Below are 18,686 nucleotides of genomic sequence, written 5' to 3'. Positions count from 1 at the left end.
GCAGCCACTCCCCACGAAGCTCGTGCGCGGTTCTGGGGAGGGAGGGGTGGGATCCGGATGGTGGTCGGGGTCGGAGCCTCTGCCGCCGTGGCTGGTGCGCGGCTCTTGGCTGCATCACCTCTCCAGGGTCTGAAGCTCTGGCGGGGGGAGGTTGGAGATCGCCGCTAGCTTCCTGGCCTGTAAACTGTAGCTCCCAGCCTTCGCTTCGCCTCCCCCGGACCGTGTAGCTTAAACCACTCGTTCCCCACCCACCTCCAAAATAAAAGCCCAGCGCGTTCCCCTCCCCCAGCATCCCCCCTTTTCCTGGATGAGGCCCAGGATCCTGCAAAACCTGGAGACTGCTCAGATCAGAGCCCCGAGAGACTTACCTTACCAAGAATCTTGTGGCTTAGAGGGTCAAGACCAGGTGAACCTTGAAAACTCATTTAACCCCCTCATTTTACAAATGGGGAAACTGAGGCCCAGTGAGGTGGCTGACCAAGGTCACCAGAGAGTTAGTGTCAAAGCCTACATTAGAATCTAGTGTCCCTGGCTTTCATACTCATTTCCTCTCCTATAGAACTCCAACCTTATCCTCTTTGAAGCCCCAGAACCCAAAATTTTACCGGAGTGTATCAAGAAACTCTTTGTAATTACAGCCCTGCCCCCCATTTGGAGTGGCAGGTGCCTTTCATTTGCTACCATCCTTACTGTAAAAAAAAAAAAGAAAGAAAGGAAGAAAAAAAGGGGGGGGGTTAACCTTTAATTTTTCTCTTTCAGTCTCAAAGGAGATCTCTCTTAAGCAAGCAGTCCAGGTTTGAGATTTAGTTTGGGAGAATGAAGCAGTCCTGGTCAGGAGATCAGGTTCCAGGGTGTTAGTCCTGGCTCTCCCAGGAGTCACTGAGCAGTGTCCTCAGTTGGACCAGGTGTTTTCATGGTCAAGGAGTCATTCCCTCCCCACTTTGACCTGACTGCATGCCTTCTCCCTCCCTCTCCCCTTTTCATTAAGGGCTAGGTCTTCTATTCCAACCAGGCTCCCTTCATCATCCCTGTGTAGAGGGCCCCTGAGTCTCTCATGTCTGGCCACCTCTCCCTCCTTGACGTTTGTGGAGGGCAGCCTCTTGGTGTCGCTGACAGAGCTGTTGGGGCAGCTTAAGTTACAGCCTCACCAGGCTTGGGTGGTGGCTCCCTCAAGGGCAGCTGGGTGTCCCCAGAGCCGAACCTGATGCCTGGTGCAGAGAGGGTGCCCCGAGAGGCATGTTGAAGGAATGCAAGCTAGATGGTGAATGGATGAAGTCAGTCACCTTTGAGGAAGACTCTGTTGGCTGGGGGAGTTGGCAAGGAGGGCCATGTTCAGTCTCTAGGGGCCTGAGGCTCTTGTCTCAGGAGCTTCCTTCTTGGGTAGGAGGAGCAACCTGGCATGGAGCAGAACCACGGTGACCAGGTGGCATAACTTCAGGGGCCACTACTCACATTGTCATCCATGTAAACGGCATTGTGTTCCAGAAGTGCCACTGACATAGACTTCGTAATGACTAGTGGCCCCTGGGTGGTTGCAGTGCCGTGGCTCTCACCCAAAGAGTGAAGAGTCTGGGTTCCAGGTCCAGTGTCCTCCTCATGGGCTGGACAATTTCAGTGAATCCTCTCTGGGAAGCGATTTCTCCATCTGAAAAATAAGATCATTGGATTGGGGATTTTCAGGGTATCTTTTAGTTCTAAACTGTTGCGGGGGGGTTGGAAGAGGGAGGGCAGCACTTATTTATATAACTGCTGTGGGCCTGGTTTTCCTCTTCCATTACTCTGCGAGGGAATAAGATGAGATGAGATCATTTATGTAGGGTACTTAGCACAGTGCCTGGGGCATAAAAAAAAAAGCTCCCGAATCGGTAGCTATTAATACCATTAAGGCCCTAGCCTTATGGATCTACCCCTCCACTTCTTCCCTTCTTCAGATTGCCCAAGGACATGCGATTTTAGAGCCTCAAAGCCCCTCTCCTGCAAGATATCACTCCCCCACTGACCTATTCCTGGATTTCGGCTTGGCCAGCATAGGACATCCATGAACCTCCCTGGGTGAAGTCGCACTTGTGTTTATCAGTTATTTTGCACTTAAGGGTGATTGAATTTGATCATTTATGTACAGTCAAAGCTTTTCTTACACTCTGTCACTTATACTTAATCCTGTTGATATCAGTAGTGTTATTATTCCCATTTTATACCTGGGGAAGTAAAGACTCAGAGTGCAGTTTGTCTAAGGATGTGTTCTGTAAGTCTCAGAGCCAGAAAGTTGTCTCCTGCTCAGGTCATTTGACTACTGATTCTGAACTCTTTCGTTGCCTGTCCTTTACCAAGACCGGTCCTAAAAGAGAGACAGATGACCCCTTGGACAGAATTGAGAAGGAGTTTATTCTTCTGGACGATCAGAAGTGGCTTCTTGGAGAAGCTCGGCGTTTGAGCTGGGTCTAAATGAAACGATTACACGTAGTGGAAGCAGCATAAGCAGAGAGTAGGCAGTGGGGGCTTGTAGAGCATGTGTAGTAATTGGAAAGTGGTTCATTCCAACCAGTACAAAAAGGATAAAAGAGGAGCCGTGAGAAGGAAGGCTGGCTAGGGAGGTGGAGGCAGTTGTTGGGGGCATTGAGTGCCAAGCCAGGGGATTGGTCTTTTGTTTTTAAGTGGGGGAGAGACATGATCAAAACGTGACCGTTAGGATAAACTCACTCTGGCTGCCCCGTGGAGAACAGATTGGACGGGGAGAGCCTGCTGGCAAGGAGCCCAGGTAGGAAACAATGACAGGGGTATAGGTAAGAGATAAGGAGAGGATGGACTGGGGTGGTTGTAAGGATGAAGGGAAAAAGGAGTTGATGCAGGAGGCCACAGTGTCACCAGAATTGGTAGTAGGTTGGATGTGGGAGTAGAGGGAGGGAGGAATGAGAGGTGATGGCCACGTTTGGAGCCTGAGTAGCTGAGAGTGCCATTCACAGACAGAGCCCCACTGGAAGGTGGAGGGAGGCTTGGGACCGGGGGCCGTGGATCTGACAGGGAACCATAATGACTCCAGCAAAGCTGGCTCATGGAGCACCCTAGACTGGCCAGAGCCAGTTGCTTCCTTCCTTCTTTCCTTCCTTCCTTCCTTCCTTCATTCCCCAAACATCTGTTACAGGCCAAGCTGTTCTAGGCTCTAGGGATACATTGCTGAAAAAGATGAACTTTCTGCCCAAGCTCTACCAAGGGAGACACAAAAGAAAACATAAGCAAAGATAGAACACTTCAAGAGGCGAGCAATGTTCAGGAGACAAATAAAGCAGGGTGAGGAGGAACGGGGGAAAGAGATTTTACCTTTAAATAGAATTGTCTTTAAGGAAGTAGTATTTGAACAAAGACCTGAGTGAAGTGAGGAGGAGACCTGGTAGAAGAGCATTATGGGAAGAGGAGAGCACAAGTGCAAAGGCCCTGGGGTACAAACAGCTTAATATTTACAGGGAACAACAAGTGTGGCTGTACGACATAGGTCAAGAGGAAGGGTGGGAATGAAAAAGGTAGGAGAGAGGGGCTGGCCCAGATCATGTAGGTGCTTACAGGTGTGAGAAATAAGAAATCACACGATGTTAATGAATCCTATTCTCCTTATGTTCTTCATGCCTAGAAGCTCCAAATTCAGCAATGGCTCACTAAATAGTTGTTGAATCAATGAATGTCAGAAACCAGCATTTATGTACAAAAATGCAAATGCAAATATCTTAGACTAAATAAAGGTATTATGGCATAGTAAGGGTACAGTAAGCTGTAGTATGATCAAAATGATAAAGCTCAGATAATATGAATGTCTGTGATATCATTCAAGTATGAAATTTGAGTGACATCTGCATATTCAGTATGGCTATTTACTAAGATGAAATAGTAATACATACCTGAAATGACTGTAAAACAATTAAAATGGTAACATTTTTGGTCTTCCCTCATCCCCTTTGCAGTGCAAATATGCAACCTTTTGGCTTCATTTCAAATTTCCCCTTGTGCAACTCTTATGCCCTCAGCCATTTTCCATATAGAGATTTTAAAGAAACTTATCACTAGCACAAAGGCCCATATTTGCAGGACAAGGAATTATCATCTTCTCCAGTAAATTGACAGGTTCCCAAAAAAGGCAGAGAGGGCAGTGAGGAGGGAGAAACTATTTATAGAGGTATAAATTCTTCAAGCACCTAATTAATTGTTTAAATGGATCTACAAGTGGGAATGGAAAAACTCCAGAAGATGGTTAATCATTTAAAGCTTTTTGTCTGCATTAAGTTGAACACAGGGTATGTGTGAATGTTTCAAAATATATGGCAGCCTTTAGCAAAAATTTAAGCAACACGCCAGGAAATACGTTCTTACCAGTGTGGGTCAGCACAGTGGTCTGTGTGTAAGTATGTGTGTTCAGTCCTAAGCTTACTTATGACTAAGTGATGTGGGCCAAGGACCTTCCGCCTCTCCCATACTGTGTCCCCATCTGGAGGAAGTAGGGCTTGGGGTTTCTAGGACCCCTAAAGCACTAAACACTGTGATCTGTGATATCTGTAGGCCTACCTTATTGTATTCCTGGAGGTCAGTGACCACTGTCACAATATGGGGATGTGGCTCCCTGTGGCACTCAGATGATTTGGTGGATGAGAGGCAGGCAGGTGGTCCCGTCTCCGAGGAGATGGATGCTTCTATCAAGCAGATGGAGCCAGATACTAGGCTGGACCTTTTGAGGGGAATGTTGACAGATGGTCTAAGTCTTCTTAGAATTCTAGACTCTGTAGACACCCTGGTCCAAATTCTGTCTGGTTCTGCATATCTTGTCACCTCTAGAAATTGGAAACTCAGGGCAGCCCCAAGGGTAGGGGGGAACTAGAAACCTTTTTAGTTTTTGAACAGTGTCGTCACCAAAAAGCTCTTCCTTGCCTGAAACCATTCTTCAATATCATCTCCGTCTTTTCTGCATATGGTGAGATGTGGGATGAGCACCTTGGCCACCAGTGTCTGGCAAAGCTCCAGAATCCCCAGACTCTTACACAGGAAAAAGCTTTTCCCACTGAGCTGTGGTACATGGAATAAAAGCCACCCTCCTTCCTGTGTCCCCCTTCAAGCAACCTTGACTCAAATTTCCATTTCTTGGGTGCAGCATGTTGAGCTGGAGAGGGATCCCCCTCGAGCTAGATGCAGGGGAGTCACAGTTTGTAAGTGAACAGGCATCTTGGTGAGAATTCCTAACTTTGGGCTAGTGTGGAGGATAAACTGTTCTTGGCCAGATCTGGTAACTGCTATGAAAATGCAGACCCACAGTTGCCCTTCCTTTGCGTGGTGAGGTGGTTGGGTGAAGTCACTAGAGACATACCAAGCTTCAACATGTCTTTCTTAAGAGTAGAAATGTTCCCCTCTCCTCCAGCTCTCTGGAAGCCACTCAGAGATTCAGTGGACCTCAGTGGTGGGCGGCACGTGGATGTCTGGAGTCAACTCCAAAGATTATATATTTCATCATCTGCCTAAGGGTGTTGCCCAGCCTTTATAAAATAAATTACGTTGTAAAAATAACACAACCATACCATAGAACAAATGTAAGATTAGCCGTGATTTTATATGTCCCATACCATTTCTTCTGTAGACCTGTATCTTTTAATAGTTGAAGTCAGTCTGCATATAGTTTTGTACTCAGCATTTTTCGCTTAACATTTTCTCAAAACTGTGCTTATATGTGACCTTCTTCTAGCTTCAGTGGCTTAACTGTACTTTATTTAACCATTTCTTAATTGGTGGACATAGTCTTGAATAGTCTTGAATATCTTGCAGCACACAGCTTTTCCATCTCAGATTCTCAAGGCATCTGATTTAAACACCCCAAAGGGAGTATGCCAGGACCAGGGAGAGGGGCGTTATAAAGAACACAAGGTTAAAGAACATGTTGACTATGGACAGATGCAGATTGGTTTCATGGATACAAATGATGTGGCCCTGGGTCCTGGAGTAGAAAGAAAATGGTGGACACCAGAGCGGAAGCCTAAGAGAGGATGGAGTGGAAGATTATGGGCCAGGAGCCTCAAGACACAGAGCACTGAGGGTGTAATAGAGGCGTGTCTGATTTCACATAGAGTCCCTCTAGCGTTCTGTTATTTGATTTGGGGTGCCTTTTTAAAATTATGGTGCAATACATGAAATTTGCTCTTTTAACTGTTTTAAGTATATAGTTCAGTAGCATTAAGTACATTCACATTGTTTTGCAACCATCATCACCATCTATCCATAGAACTCTTTTCATCTTACAAAACTGAAACTCTGTGCCTAGTAAACAGTAACTCCTCGTTCCCTCCTCCCCCTCATTCTCTGGTAACCTCTGTTCTACTTCACCTACTCTAGGTACCTTGTAGAAGTGGAATCATACACTTATTTGTCCTTTTGTCCAGCTTATTTCATTCAGCGTAATGTTTCCAAGGTTCATCCGTGTTGTAGCATGGTCAGCATTTCCTTCCATTTTAAGGCTGAATAATATTCCATTGTATGTATACACCACATTTACTTATCCATTCACCCGTTGATGGACACTTGGGTTGCTTCCACCTTTTGGCTACTGTGAATAATGCTGTTATGAACATTCATGTACAGGTTATCTGCTTGAGTCCTTGCTTCCAGTTATTTTGTGTATATACCTAGAAGTGGGATTGCTAGATCGAATGATAAATCTATGTTTAACTCTTTAAGGAACCACAGGGTGCTTTTAATTAAGGATGTTTGTGTACTCATCAGAAAAAGACCACTAAATGTAGTCTTAGGAGTGGAGGTCCCAAAAAGAAACCACTAATTTTTTCAAGTAAATTTTGTGTAGGTTCTGCATGGCATTGGAGGCAATAGAGAAGAAAGACAAGGGAACAGAATACAAATGAATCCTCCCTCCATCTCTGAAGAATTATTGTGATTTAGTGGCATCGTGGGTGGAAGAGGAAAGCTCTCAGGAGAGATCTTGGGGGATGGAATTCATTCATGCACACAGGTATTTACTGTGCCAGGAAATCCACACACCAGGAGGACCTTGCCCACAAGGAACTTGTGGGTGTCTGTTGGGGCCACCAGAGAGTAACTGGCAACAGTGGTCTGTACTGACGCACATAATTATTTTTTCTGAGTGCTTACTGCATTACCTCACCTAATCTTTAAATTTAAAAAAAGTTATTTTTGCTTTTTGTTTTGTTTTTTGGGGGGAGGTAATTAGGTTTATTTTTATTTATTTATTTATTTAATGGAGGTACTGGGGATCGAACCCAGGATCTCATGCATGCTAAGCATGCACTCTACCACTAAGCTATATCCTCCCCCTCACCTAGTCTTTACCACAGTTCATTGCAGAAGGTTTTTATTATCCTCAGTTTATAGATAAGGAAACAGACAGCTGAAGTAACTTGCCGGGAGCACACTGCGAGTAAGTGGCAGAACCTGAACTCACAACTAGGTAGTAATTGTGCTCTGGTGATGAGCTGAGGGCTGTGGGGACGCAGGAGAGGCATCTGTCCCACCTGGAGATCAGAGAAGGCTTCCTGAAGGAAGGGGTCAAGTGAGCATTTTAGTGTAAGTGGGCTGTGTTCTTTTACCTGCGATTTCAGAACATGGTTTTCAGTAGCAGCAGCAGCTCTCAGCCCTGCTTCCTGTTCGCCAGCCTCCCAGGACGTCCCACCTCACTGAGACTGCATTTCAGAGGAAGGTGATCACAGTCAGTATCCCTGGTGCTCATCATGAGGCAGGGAGGCCAGCAGTGGGACGGTTCCTTTTCTCTCTAACATTTGCTGCCTCTGACTCCCTTCGCTGGCTTCCTTCTAGTCCCTTCTGGGATGCCTTAGAGGGATGTCCCAGAGCCCATTCTGGGCCTGGGCAGCTCCGGGCCAGGAGTGGCCATGGGGTCGTACGTCCACCTGTGTCACTTCACTGCCCCAGGATGCCCCAGCTTGTGGACTTCCATCACCACCAAATCCCATCTTCCCAAAACCCAGATGGAGCCAGTTTTCTCTGCTCTCTGAACCCCGCTGTAGCTCCCCATGGCTGCAGCAGTGTTTCTCAACAGGCCTTTCGGTGGGAGAGTTCTTGGTTTTGGCAGCATCCCTGGCCCCCTCCCCTAAATATTTCCCAGGGGCAGCTTTCAGTGATTGTGACAGCCAAGAATACTCACATGCATTTTTAAGGTCTATTTTACGAACACGATGTACAGACCTCGAATGTTCCATCCAGTGAGTTTTGACAATTGTGTGAAGTCAAATAAGCATCAGCAGGATTGCTTTGTGGAACATTTCCATCACCCCTGAAATTTCCTCCTCTCTCCCAGCCAGTGCCCACCCTCAGAGGTAACCGTCATTCCTGTTTGTCATCGTACTTGAGTTCTGTCTGTTCTTGATCTTCATGTGAATGGACTCGTATAGCATGTGGTCTTTTGTGTCATAAGTAGCTTTTGAGATTCATCCGTTGTTACACCCCCAACCCTCCCAGATACACATAGATCTCTAAATGCCAGCTAGGATGGCAGTCCTGTCCTTAATCCCACTGAGAAGAAGCGGGGTGGGAGTTCAAGTCAGTGTGTCTTCATCCGAAGCCCGAAGCCCTCTGCCGTGTGATGAGAGTCCCCTCTCCTGTGCGCTGTGCAGCCACACTGAGATGCCTCCTTCTCCCGGCACACCTTGCTGTTTCACCTCTCCCAGCCTTTGCCCCTGAGGTGTTCTCAGCCTGGAACGCCCTCCCCACTGTCTGGTGAACTCATCCTTGTCCTTGAGATGCTCAAGGACACTTCTCTGTGCAGCTTCGCAGACTCTCCCTTTGTGCCCTCCCAGGCACTCGAGTTAGACAGCCACCGTTGACATTTAGCACATTTTTGCTTGCGAGACTACAGGCTAGTTGAGGATAGGGACAGGGGCTTAGTCATCTGTGGATGCCCACGGGCTCAACACACAGGGCCCGATAAGAAAGAAATGGATATAAGATTATAGCAGGTCTTGTCTCAAGACTGCCTAGAGGCAAACTGGGTCTAAAATAACTGCAACATATATCCCCAGAGCACCCTACGAAATTGTTAAAAGAAAGGTGGTGAAAAAACAGTATAATCCCTGGCTACAGATGATAAATGTAGAGTTAAACTCACTGCCAGTGAGGCAGAGACCTCCAGCGCTTCCCCAGAAAACCTGGCATAATGAGAAATGAATGGGCATTGAGGAGTGCAAAGTAGTACAGCTCAGGGAGCCAAGGGGATGGGGAAAAGATCAGAGTCAATCAGGGAAGGCTGCCTGGAGGAGATGGCTTTCCAGGGTTTTTCAAAGGAGTCTATTGCGCCAGAGTTACATAATCAGAGGTCATCTATAGAGAGCCTTAAAGCATGATCCAGAGCGGCCTGGATTATGGCCTGATCCATCCTCTTGTGACTGTAGTCCTGAGTCTCACATAGCTGTCCTTCCCTCCCCTTTCACTCCTTTTTCCCCACTTCTTCCTTCCTTTTTTTCCTCCCATTTAGTCACTCCTTCCCATCTTCCTTCCAAACTTGGATATATAGAAAGAGCTGGATATAAGTTGCCCTTCCTTTCATCCCTCCTTCTATGCACTGGACTCCCTGTCATGTGGAATATAGAAGGAAGCTCAAGCCTTGCCCCTTCACAGCCTGGGCAGCTCACAGAAGCCAGGATCATGGACAGGAGAGCCAGGGAGCAGCCCCGGGTGGAGTGTGGTCCATTGCCAGATGTCCAGTCACAAATCAAAATGCTTGCAGAAGAATTCAGCCAGAAGAGAGGTCAGTGTGCTCTACTCCCTGGGGAGGCTTCCTGGAGGCAGCATGAGTGGAGGCAGGCCTTGGAAGGAAAGAGGCCACAGTTCAGAGCAGAGGAGCAGGGAGGCCTGAAGGAGGAACAGGGGAGAGAAAGGCTGAGAAGCAGGAGTGAGTGTGGCTGGGAGGTGGGGCAATTTTCATGGCAGAGGAGGATTTGGAGAATCCCATGAAGTCAGGTTTTCAGTTCTTTGCATCTCCCCTTCCTGATGGCTCTGGGTCTGACTCTGCGGACCTGGAAACAGCCCAGGGCTCTCCAGAGGGGAGAGGATCAGTTCTGCTGGGAGAGGCCCGGCTCATCCTCAAGCCACTCTCTGCTGCATTGTTCTCATTAGCTCCGGGAACACCTGGTAGAGCCTGAGGAAACGGGAAACAGCTTTGTAGCAGATGGCACCGCCTGGTACAAAGAGCAGGAGCATCTCCCAGGCTGGGTTGACTTAGAGGGAGCCCAGAGATGAAGCTTTGAGCCAGATCAGCAGTGGTGACATGGAGGACGTCAGCCCCAGCTTGCCTCGGACTCTGTGTACTTTGGTCACTTCTGTTGTCTTTAGCACAATGCTGCAGCCGGCAGCTTTTATGGCTTCCATGGCCCAGAGAAAGAAACCAAGGCTCAGAGAGGTTAAGACACTGGTCCAGGACCCCGTGGGAAAGAAGGTGGCAGAGCACAGCCTTTCAACCAGCGATCTCTGCTGCCGAGTCCATCGTTTTTTTAGAGGACTGTGACTGCCTTAAGGTGTGTGACCTTAGAATGTCCAGTCTGTTGGTCTGTTGTTTTGAGGGATGCCACCCATGACTGCAGACCTCTGTTGATGGCCCACCCAGGCCCCAGGTTTCCAGCTGTCCCCTGGCATGAGGCTGTAAAAGCATCAACCATCCTTGGTCCAGGACCAGGCTCCAGCCTATCTTCTCCATTGGTTACCAAAGCAGGACCCAGGTGACCACTTACCTCCTCTCATGCCTGTCGCAAGCTCCTCTGAGTGTCTGTTATTCCTACACAAACTAGGGTAACGATGTCTTCTTCACCAGCTTGACACAAGGGTTTAATGAAATAAGCTATCAGAAAGCACGTAGCACACAGTAGGTATGCAGCTTTATTTATTAAATCTGAATTCAGGGAGTCAGACCACCTTCAATCTTGACTCCTGGTCCCTTCTGGCTTTTTTTTTTCTTTCCTATTCCATTCAGCTTCCCGGCTCACACTCTATTCTCTCTCCTGGCAAAAGTGCCTCAGACCCAGTTAATATTTCCAAACAGCCTCTGCCCTGCCTCACCCAGGCCCTGCCTCTGACTCAGTTTGCCTGATGCTTTTACCAGACCTTCATGTGCCAGGATCTTCCTGGCCTGAACACAGAAGGGTTCAGTCAGAGGCTGAGGGTGGGGTCCCTGATGGAGGACTGGACCCCACAGTGAGGGACAGCAGGAGCTAGGAGCCTCCCAGGCTGCAGGTAGGAACAAACCTAGCTCTGTCCCCTCCGTAAGTGCATACAAGCCCTATGAGAAGTGACTTTATAAACGATGAAGAGCAGAGCAGATGGCAGACAGCATCATCGTGAAGGATACAGAGCCGGACACAGGTGGCCCTGGCTGTCTGGGCCCAGAGTTGGCACCAGGGATGTCTAGGGCTGAAACCAGAGGCAGACAGAGATCAGAAGTACAAAGTCATTTGTGATCAAGGTGGATGTGTAACCAGCACAGGCTTGGTCAGGATTCTAGTCCCAGGTGGAGGAGTGAGAGCTGCAAGGGTGGACAGGGCTGCAGTCCTAGAAGGCAGATGACCGAGACCAAGACTCTGCCTGCCAGGGCATTGGGCAGAAGGCCAGGCGCTGGGATTGGACCAGTGTCAGAGCCAAACAAGCAGCAGTGAGGCTGAGTGTTGTGAAAACTTTTAACGATAATATTAATTACTACTTACATAGCATACTCTGTGCTAGGAACTCTTATAAGAGTTTTATGTTTTCTCGTCTCAGTAATACTTGTGTTTGATACTACTGCTGGTCCATTTTACAGATGAGAAAACCGAGGCACAGAGAGTGTGAGTTAAACTCCTGATCTCCTCCAAGGCTGGCAGCATGACGCTCTCATTCTCAGCTTGAAATCAGCCATGATAGGAGCATTTACACCAGGGAAATCGGCAAATGCCACAAATCGTGGCTATTAAAATTTTTTATTAAAAAAAATTTTTTTTCTGAGAACCAATTTACTAGCACACCACTAGACTCATCCCAGAGCCTCCATGGACCTCACCTGTGGGAGAGAAGGCCTGTATTAACTGAGAAGCAAGCAACACCTGACACACTGGATGATGACAGCATTTTTAGGAGCTTAACGGGCCCTGTCTAAGCATTCTGCACGCATGTCATGTAAAAACTTCGTGTGAGGGTCAAAATTAACTTCTTCTCCTTAAGTAATCTCTCAAGTGTAGACACAGTTATCCCCCTTCGCAAATGAGGAAACTGAGGCACGGAAAAGTCAAGTATCTTCCTCAAGATCAGGCAGCCAGTGAGGGAGCCTTGGTTCATACTCAGAGAGCCCAGCCCCAAAGCCTGGGCTTTGTGACATCTTTGATGAGCCATTTATACACGATTGAACTCTAGCCCACTTTTCATTTATTTTTTTGAGAATATATCTTGAGTATCTGCATGGTGTCAGGTAGAGTATTAAATACAGGAAACAGAACATTCACATCAGAAGCGTACACCCAGTGGTCTCAATAAAGCCTGGGCCTGGGTGGAGGCAAAGTGAGTTTGAAGCCTGCTTCTGCCAACTTACCAATTGGGTGACCTTGAGCAAGTGACTCAGTCTCTCCAAGTCCTAATATCATGTGTAGGAGGGGGAGGAGAACTGTGTTTAGCTCATAGGGTTGTAGTGAGAAGTGAATAATGATGTCATGCACACACAGCACCTGGCATGTTATCCAGCTCTCAGGACGCGCTCGAAGGAAGGAGGCTGCCTTGACTGTAAACCAGTTTGTGTACAGGTAGCTCCGTGTGAGGTGGGGATACAGACATCAATAGATAATCACCAAGCAGAGCATGAGAACAGAAGAGGAAAATAGCCAGTTCTTCCTTAGGGAGTAAGGGGGTTTCTCCTGAGGGAGGGGTCACATTTGAACAGGGTCTTATGGGTTTTCCAAGCAGACAAGGGAAAAGGGGGCTTTTCCACTGAGGGGGAAAGTACATCCCAAGGCATTATAGGTAGGAGTGAGCGTCAAGCAGAATGGAAATACCGAAACACCTCCCTCCCCAAGAGGTGTGATCATGCCTTCACATTTGTAATTGCCTGTTTTCTCCTTGTAAATTAAACTGTATACCTGGGGAAGGGGGTTGGTTGTAGAAAGGGAGCAGAAGGGGGTGTTTTCAGAATCTGAGAGCAGAGGGTTAAAACAGATGACCTTTGAACTCTGAAATCCCTTCTCTTCCATTGATATTCCTCCGGACTCCTGTTCACCACACAGATAGGACTGTCTGCAGCAGATACTAATCAGCACAGCTGAGCTTGGCCTCCATTGGTGACTGGCTGCGGCGGGAACTCCCTCGCCACTTGAAGGTTGGGCAGCTTCTGCCCCAGGATCCCTGGACCAAGGCTGTTTCCCTGGTGCTGGGAGCGCCCTCTGCTGGTTCACTGCTGCTCCACCACTTCCACCTCATCAAATCTTGACAGCCCCAGAATTCAAACGACCTTAAAGGAAAGGCCCGTAAAAGTCATTAAATTCAATTCCTTTGATTTTCGTTTTTGGTTACTGAGACTCAGGTTAGCGGAAGTGATTCGCCCAGAGTCACACCGTGGCCTAGGACTAGAGCTCAGGGCTGCTGGGTCTTTGACCACAGAGTGCATTTTTTCCTCCAGTGATGGAGCACAGCTGCCACCTTTATGCACAGTGTCCACTCCAGCCAGTCTCCCAAGGACAGCTCTCTGGGGCTGCTACTTCAGGTGGAGAAAGCTGAGGTCAGGGTCCAGGGCAGGACTTCCTGTCACTCTGTTCCTGTAAGACACACAAAGCTAATGGCCCCACAGCAGCGAGCTCCTTCAGAGCCATGGGAACTGGAGTCTCCCTCAGGAGACTTTGCTGACTCACCCACTGTGTGAGTCTAGCAGAGTCATTTTACCCCCTGAGCCTTAGTTTCCTCATCTGTAGAATGGGAGTGCTGCCCCCAAAGACCTATGGCGAGGGTTTTTAAAAGAACATCTACAATGCAATTGCTGTAGTCTGCTGTTTCGTTCATGTTCACTCTCTTCCTGATTTCAGAGCATTGTTTTCTGCAAAGGCTGAAAGCCAGAAGAAAAGAGAGCTTAGGAATATGGGCAGTGAGGGGCAGATCTGTCATTACTAGCTGTGTGACCTTGGCCAAGTCACTGCACTTCTCTGAATCTCCATTTTCTCATCTAGAAACTACAGGTAATGATAGTATGTTCTTCCTAGGGCTGTCGTGAGGACTAAGGTCTGCCATCCGTCTCTGAAAAGAAGAGGAGAGGGGAGGAAAACACAAAGGAAGAACATCCCAAATGAGCACCTCAGTCCGTTTCCCTGTCCATACTCCCTTCCCACATCCCCTTGCCAGACAGAATTTCTTTCTGTTCCTTTAGAGTGCCCCACTTTCTCTCACTTCCAGGCCCATTCATGTGCCTTCCTCTGCCTAGAACACCCCACCTGCTCCTCTCTCACTCCGCAGCTGCTGACCCCCCCACTTCTCCTTCAGGTCTCATCATAGATTCCTTCCTGGGACTCTTCCCTGACTCCTCTGCCTCATTCGGGGCCTCACCTGCACCCCCACAGCACCCCCACAACACCCTACACTTCCCCCATCAAACAGGCCACCTGTGTCCCATTGCCTTTTGTTACCTGTACTCCCCCATTATGCCTTGAGAGCCTACAGTCCATTGTATCCCCAGGGCCTCACACTGTGGCCTGCACGTAGTAGGTGTTTGGTAAATACTAGTTGAAGAAATGAATGTTCCAGTCCCTGAATCAGATAAAAGATGGAAAACTCTCTTACCCCTTTGCAGTCTGGGCCCTTCCAGCACCTCCATCTTCCCTTCTCTTGGGTGTCTGCCATTCCCACACCCATGCCCCTGTCTCCCACCAACAGAGCACAATGGAAGATAAGTCATCATTCATCTGGGTACATCCCAACAGAGAACACTCAGACCCTGTGTTTAGGATCCAGAACGCTCTGAGTTTGCAGTCTGCTCAGACGTGGGGACAGATGGCTGGACAGTGGACAGCTGGGCAGGGAGGGTAGGCAGCTTGGCAGGATGGAAATAGCAGTGAACTAAGCATTGGGAGCCCTGGGCTCAGAGCGTATCTGTTCCACGAGTTTGCTGCACGCATCAATCTGAGCTCTGTGGTTGCCGGCAACAGAAACTGACTGACTTAGGTAGGAAAGCTACTTGTTAGAAGGCTTTGGGCTCTGACACAGAATGACAGGTAACTAATCGCTGGTCTTGGGCCATCCCTGGGGCAAGGGACAGGCAGAGCACTTGCGGAAGAGAGAGTTAACTCCCAAAGGGAACTCTGGATTTTTAACTACCTGAAAATAAGTGTTCACGCACTGTGTGACCTGAGGCAAGTCACTTAACCTCTCTTGCCTCGATTTCCCCATCTGGATGTTCTGAAGCTGGCCTCTCTCTTCCATTCACATCTCCAGTGTGCCTTTTACTGAGAAAGCTTCCTGCCCTGGTCCCAGATGGCACCTTTCCCCATCCAGACACTTTGGGAGGGATGATGAGGGAGCAGGTGTGTGCTTCCCTGCAGCCGCCCCAGGGAGGAGGGCAGGGCCTCTCCACCTGCATGCTTTGCAACTCATTTGCATGAAGTGGTCAGCCTGGTTTTCTGTGAAGCCAGCATGTCCTCTGCCCCTGCACACTGAACATGCTGATGAAAACCTGGACGGCATTATGGGTCTCTTTCTGGCCATGATCTGACCGTCTTCTCCAGGTTAGGAAGCTCCTAGCTAGCTTCTGTCCTCCTAGAGCCCCCAAAGCCACTAATCCTAAGGCCCTGCCACTGCCCTCCATTTGACCTTTAACTTGTACATCAACAGGCTTGAGCCCTGAACACCTGGGATGCAGAGGTGGCAGGGGGTAGGGATATTCCCATGTCACTGGATGCCTGGTGGGAGAGGCAGGTGCACAAACAGCTAACTGTAGCAGCAGAACCAAACAAGAGACAGGAGTATGAGCCCAGGGTGTGGGGGAGCCCGGAGGTGGGAGATCAGCCGGTGCTTCACGGAAGAGGCAATGTTGAGAATGAGTAAGATTTGGCAGGAGAAGGAAAGGAAATTCCAAGCTGAGGTAACAGCAATAACAAAGACTTAGAGAAGTGGGAGTGGGCAGGTTTGATTCAGAAAATAGGGATGTCTGGAGGGGTCAGGGCTTCAGGAGAGTGACAGAGCTTCGTGTTGACCATGTGGGATGTCTGGAGGGCCCTGGGGGCCCTGGGGAGCATGAAGCCCAAGGTAGAGGGCATGTCTGCCTGGGGTTGGGTTGGAGGTTCCTGGGGCCTCAACCTCCTACCCAGGAATCCTGGTTTCAGCATCCCAGCTCCTCCTCGCCCCTCACCCACCTTGGAAGAAGGTGCCAGCTCCTCTGCCTCCCTCCCCAGACCTGTCAGCTATTTCTCTGCATACGTCCTGGGCAAAGCTGGCATCCGCTCCAGGGTGCATCCTAACAGCACTCACCCATCCACCTGCCCACCCACCCTCCCACAGCAGAGGTGAGGTGCTCCCAGCGCATCTTAGGCAGGCCTCTGTTAGAATGCTGCACCCAGCCCATAGCATTACAGGTTCTGTGTCTCCCCCACCAGCCACAAGTTCCAGGATGATAAGGTGGGCTGGTCCAGGCCGGGTCTCTAGCACCCAGCCTGGTGGAGTAGCTGGGGGTACATAATACCTTCCCACACAAATGGACAAATGATAGTGATGACATTCAGGCTTCTAGGGGCCTAGAATCTGACCACCTTACTTTATAGATGAGGCCTCAGGGGCCCAGGGTGAGAGAGGATTGACCAAAGTTGTAAGCATGTTGGGAGCAGAGTTTAAAAGTTGTTTGTAGCAGCACTATTCACAATAGCCAGAAGTGGAAACAACGCAGAAGACCATCATCATCTGATGGATACATAAAATGCAGTCTATGCATAAAGTCAAATACTATCCAGCCGTTAAAAAGAATTGAATACTGGTACATGCTACAATTGGGATGAACCTAGAAAATGTTACGCTAAGTGAAAAGAGCCAGACACAAAAGGCACATAGTATCTGATTCCATTTATGGGGAATATGCAGAACAGGCAAATCCATGAGAGACAGGAAGCAGGTTAGTGGTTGCAGGGGCTGGGGAGGGGGGAATGGGAGTGACTCCTTCATGGTAAGGGCTTTCTTTTGGGCTGATGAAACTGTTCTGAAACTAGATAAGGGTGGTAGACACACAGCATTGTGAAAATATTAAAAATGCCACTGACTTATATGTTTTCTAATGGCTAAAATGGTGAATTTTATGTTAAGTGAATTTTACCCCAATTAAAAAAAAGGACCCGTTTGGGACCAGATCAGCTGCCACCAGCTGGGTCTAATGTCCATTCCTCATACATGTGCCGCTGTTTGCCCTTCCTGTTGCAGACCTGGCCAGCCCAGGGATGGGGAAGCCCGTGGCGTCTCTCAGTTCCGGGGAAGCCTCCCAGTCATGTGGAGGAGGGCTGCCCTGCTCGGGAGGCAGGATTCCCAGCAGTGAGGCCTGCTTCCTGCTCATGTGCCTCTGTGGAAGCCTGGCCTCCACCAGTTCCCCACCCCACTGACCAGCCTGCTTCCAGTTAATCCCAAATGTCCCAGACGTCTCAGGCCTCCGTGCCTTACTCCTGCCATTTGCACTCTGAAGGAAGTCCTTCCCTTGTGATCCCTCATCCACCTAGAAACATCCTTTGAGAACCAGCCCTATCATGCCCTTCCAGAAGACTCCCCCGACAGCCCCCTCCCAACAAGCCAAGCTGAGCGCCCCAAGGTGTCACGTGCATACAATCTATTAAAGCAGGTGTGGGGTCTTCCCTGGAAGACTGGCAGCTGTGGAGGGAAGGGCCTGGCTTGTTTGTCATTGTGTTCCTGGGAGAACTCTGCTGCTTGCTCACAGGAGGTGCTCAGCAAATGCTTGTTGAATGAGGGGTGGTGGCTTGGAAAAGTTCTTTCCCACCCCCACCCCCAGACATTCTCCGTCAGTGAGGGAAGGACAGGCAGGGTGATCGCCAAGTCCCTTTATCTCTGGGTTTCTCTGGTTTTGAGAACAGCAGTGGGGGGCCAGCCCAGCAAGTTGCTGCCGTGGTCACAGACCAGTTTTCTGGTCCTGCTGCCTGGCTGAGAGAGGTGGGGAAGGAGCGAGAAGGAGCCTGCAGTCATCTGCTGCAAACAGCTCTTTCTTCTCTTGGTGAAGAGGACGGAGGGCAGTGCCCAGAGACTGGGCTTCTCCAATCAGCCTGAATGGCCCATCTCTTCTCTTTGGAAATCTAATTAAAACCCTCCTCCGAACAGCCTAGACACGCAGGCTTTGGCGAGGTTGCCTGGAGCCCTTCGACTCCAGGGCCGAGAGCAGGCTCTTGCTCCATTTTCCTCTACAGATGAGAGGTGCTACTCTTTCTGCTTTCCTGATTATGAAATTAGTCATTTTCTAGGAAGCTTATTTATAGAGTCTGCTGCACACATGCAGTGCTGAGCTATTCTGAACACGGCTTGGGGCCTGGGAGGCTTAAGGTGTGAAAGCAGCTGTGAGTCACACATGGGTCCCCTTCCAGAGGTATCTGGATACCGTGGTTACCTTTCTGCACCCAGCCAGGGGCCAGGCCTCTGGAGCCGCCCTCCACTGGGGACACTCTTGAAGATCAAGAAAGAAAACTCTCCGCATCAGGAGGTAGGGG

General features: G+C 49.0%; 1 protein-coding gene across 3 annotated transcripts in view; it reads left to right on the top strand.

Annotated features, from left to right (window-relative positions):
• Positions 1 to 18,686, top strand: part of PTPN5 (protein tyrosine phosphatase non-receptor type 5) — a 57,074-nt gene that overhangs the window by 1,467 nt on the left and 36,921 nt on the right. The window lies entirely within an intron of this gene.

Source organism: Vicugna pacos, chromosome 10, assembly GCF_048564905.1.
Source record: "Vicugna pacos chromosome 10, VicPac4, whole genome shotgun sequence".
NCBI lineage: Eukaryota > Metazoa > Chordata > Mammalia > Artiodactyla > Camelidae > Vicugna > Vicugna pacos.
This window is presented reverse-complemented; position numbering and strand designations above follow the sequence as displayed.